This window comes from Pseudopipra pipra, chromosome 15 (genome assembly GCF_036250125.1).
Source record: "Pseudopipra pipra isolate bDixPip1 chromosome 15, bDixPip1.hap1, whole genome shotgun sequence".
NCBI lineage: Eukaryota > Metazoa > Chordata > Aves > Passeriformes > Pipridae > Pseudopipra > Pseudopipra pipra.
The window spans coordinates 16,072,286-16,076,381 of NC_087563.1; positions in this window are offsets into that span (position 1 = coordinate 16,072,286).

Genomic DNA, 4,096 nt, shown 5'->3' on the forward strand with positions numbered 1-4,096 from the left:
TGTGCATCACCTGCCTGTGCCTCTTCACCCCGGGGTGGGAATTGCACTCTGGGTTTTATTGCTGGGCTTCTTTAAACCTTTAGGAAATTGTTTTGGGGGGTTCATGCTCTGCTCTGGGTTCACTCACCCACCCTAAAGTGCAAATGATGAGGAGGGAAAAGTGCAACTAAAAATATAATGAAATGAGAGATAACAATGGGTGTCAGCAGGGATAAGAGAAAATCACAGTCCTTCCTCAGCTGGGGTTACAGCCACACTGCTGTCTGTGGACACCTTCACCCGAGCTGTGCAGACACACTAACTGGCTCAGAGCTGACCCAGGGGGTTAAACAGGGCATGGATACACCTCCAGAAGCTGCCAAAAGCCAGCCCTGACCCCGACACTGGATACAGTCACAGAGAGCATCATAAGGTGGTAGGAATGACTGTGCCTGGTAAGGACAACTGATGCCACAGCCTGCAGGAATGCCACAGTCCCTAAAACCCCCAGGTATCCCGGTGCTCTGAGAGGAGAAAAACTATTTTTTGTTTATCTGTTGGCTTGTTTTAGGAGTTTTTTCCTGGTTTTTAACTGTGAAACTTCAAAACTGCTGTGCCTGCAGAGAGCTGAAGATGTTACCCTGTGTTTTTCCACACTTCAGAATAAAGGCTGTGGGTGTCTCGTAGGCACTTTTGTCCATTCCCATGGGCAAAACACAATCCAAAGCGTTCCCAAACTCAACACAAAGCCCCGTGAATGAGGGAGGAGGGAGATGGAGCGGTGCCTCTTGCTGCTGGTTGCAGAGGGAGCCGGCAGGTTGTGCTCATGAACAACTAATCCACAGCTCTGCCTCTGGGATGCTCCACGGTAAATCCGAAGGTACAGGGGGAAAAAAATCCTCTTTCTGCAGTGTTTTCTCCAGCCCATTACAGCAGCCTGCCCACATGCTTTAACAGCACCTAAAGCTGCAAGAATCTGACTTATTAAACTGTACTATTAAACCAAAGAAATGTTGAACTGCTGCTTTCTTGTTAGAAGGAAAGTCAATATTTCTTCAGCTGACTGATGCACTCAGATAAGTTTTGTGCTTTGTACTGTCTTACTCTTCTTTTTTTTTAAGTGTCTACCTGGTTCCCAGGACACCACATCTTTCAGTGTTTCTCACTCATTCACATCTGCACAAAATACAGAGAAAAAGCTCCACAAGAAAAGTTTCCCTTCAGATAAATTTTGTGTTTAGGACCAACCGTGGCCAAAACTGCTGCTGCTTCTACAAAGTGGTGATTCAGCTATTTATACTTATTTAAAAATATAAAGGTTAGCTTCTCTTGCAGTCTGTACCTACCTAAGCCAACACCAAACTGCTTCCAACTAGAAAATAAAAACATGTTTCTGCAATCATCTTACATGGTAAGCAGGGTTTCCTTAATCCATCCCTCCAATTTTAGTAGTATTTTTAACAAAATCTGGAAAATTCCTAGATCTGACATACCAAGACACTTGTGATAGCAGAGTGAGTGACAGTTCTTCCCAAATCCTGATGGAGAACCCCTCCAGCATTCATCCTTCTTGGAGCTGGAATTGAGCCTTAAGCCTTTTTCTTGTGCCTCTTTCTAGGCAAAAAGTCTGTCCTTGATTAAAGACAACACTTCTCTCATAACCTGAACTTCCATAAGTACAGTAGGTTATTTCTTGCTATTCTTCTTGCAGTGGTGACTCAGAAATCTTTGCATTATGACAACTTAAACCAAGACCTTGGTGCTCCCCAATGCAATTAAGAGACAGGAGACAGCTCAGGAACCAAGTGCAGCTCTCTTGTGCCAAACCAGCATAACCTCGTTCCTGACACTCGGGTCTCCAGATGCTCTGGAGACAGAATTCCACAGAATTCCACAGAATTCCTGGGATGACACATCCACCACACTTCAGTTTTAATTGGGGTGTCTCACAGTAAAAAAAGCTGAACTGGCCCAGGTAAGGAAGTTCAACTGCTTCTTGGAAATAAAAAAAAGAAGGAAGCAGACACGTAAAAGCATGTTGGAAGTGAATTAGTGAACACCAGAACAATCCAAACCAGCCCATGGACAGCTCCTGTGCCACTCCCTCTGCTCCCTGTGCTCCCCACAGCCCAGCACTGAGCTGGAAGGACCTGGAGCCACCCCCAGGCCACAGACACCCCCCTGCATGTGCCACACAGAGCCCAAACCACCTTGTTCAGGCAGAGGTTCAGAAACATATTGTTATCTAAGTCAATCCTCTCAGCCAACCCATTCCAGCAACTCACTCTGAAAACACCACCCACGTTCTGCGAAAATTCAGGTTTGAGATGCAGCCCACAGAGATTAATGAGGGTTTGAATTTATGCCTCGAGAGCTCCTAATGGTTGGATTTTTCTACTATACCACTACAATCTTCCTGTACCTGAAGGCTGCTCATATACCTCCAGCTAAGGAAAGGGGCTGGATTTCACACCTAATAAAAACTGCATTCAGGGAAAATAAATAAATAAAGCAGTTGCTCTTACTCAGGCTGTATTTTAACACAGAGTTTGGTGATTCAAATTGGTGTGTAGTGGACAAACTGAGTTTCAGGTGGTGTTTTTCTCAGCTGAAGCTTTGCAATGTGCAAAGGTACATTGGCTCAGCAGGGCAGGGGCTCTGTGCAGCCCCTTCCATCTGCCCTGGCACCAGGGGGGCACTCCCAGCAGCCTCCAGAATGTGCTGGGGGATGTTCCCTGGGGAGAGCTTTGCACTCAAGGTTTGAGGAGTGAAATCAGGGAGCATAAAACAGTGATGGGAGCCAATATGACCCCTCCAGTATTCTCAGCTGGACAGACCTAGAGATAACTCCTCACCACTTGGGCAACAAATGGTGCTGGAAGCCACCCCCCCTTGGGTGCACCCATGAAAAGCCATCAAGCACAGCTCTGCACTGCAGTACAAGCACTAAACAAGGTGTTGGCTTGGGCACAGCAGGCTGAAAAACACCTCTGTGCATTTATATTGCACTCTATCATGCCACAGCAGACACTGGCAGCCTTTTCAGAGCACCCAGGTTTTGTCTTTCTCTGAGAGTGTTGCTTTTCAGATTTCATTTTTATCAAGTTTGAATTGGACATGCTGGGGGAAAGGAGGAGGAAGAACCCCAACACTGTCTGAAAAGCCAAATGACCTTGTTCTCACAGACTGTAAAAAAATCTCTCTGTCCTCTCCACCTTCTCTCAAAGAGAAAAGAGGGAACATTTACCTGCTTTTAGCACTGAGTGTCTCCTCATATATTTTTGGGTAATCCCAGAACCTGTGAAGTTGTAGAAAAGCAAATACATTCTTCCTCTCTACACATCATATGTGAGACACCCTAAGTAGCTCTCAGGGCTGTCCCATAGAGCAGGACAGGCTGACAGTGTGGCCCAGCACTGTCTGACGTGTGTGATATTCCTGCTCCTGCAACCGTTTGAGCCTCACTGTGCACAACCCAGCACAGTTGTGCACATCTCTTGGCTAATGTACTCAAAATAAACATTACTCAGATTAATGACTAGGTCTTCCCTTACAGCCATCTGGATGGTTTATTTTAGAAAGTGGTTTGGAAGAGCAGTGCTTTATTCATCGTTATTCCGAGGGCTCCGTGAGAACACCAGGGCTGCAGGGATCCAGCTCCTGCATCTGCCTCACCTTTCCCTGCTTCATGTTTCCCTTGGTGGCTCCCACATTTTTTGGAGGAGGAAGATCACATTTATCATGAACCACAACACCATCTTATCATCAGACTTTGAACTTGCAACACCGCGAAGGCCACCTGGCCCTGGAGAAGATGATTCACCATAAGCTCACTGCCCCAGAGCCACCAGTCACACACCTCCAGCCTGGGCTGCAGCCAGGTGACAGAACTGCACTTCACAGTAATGCAAATTAATGTTCAAATTACTCACTCAGACCTTTGCTGGAGTTGCTGCCTCTCAGGGTGCCCCTTACTGCAGCCAGAGCTGTGCTGGGCAGTGCCAGGCTCAGGATGTCACTGATACAGGTCCCAGAGGCTGATGGAATCCTGCAATGCAAAAAAGGAAGAGGCACTTTAAATTTAGGAGGGGTTCTTATGGATCTCATCCAAACCTCA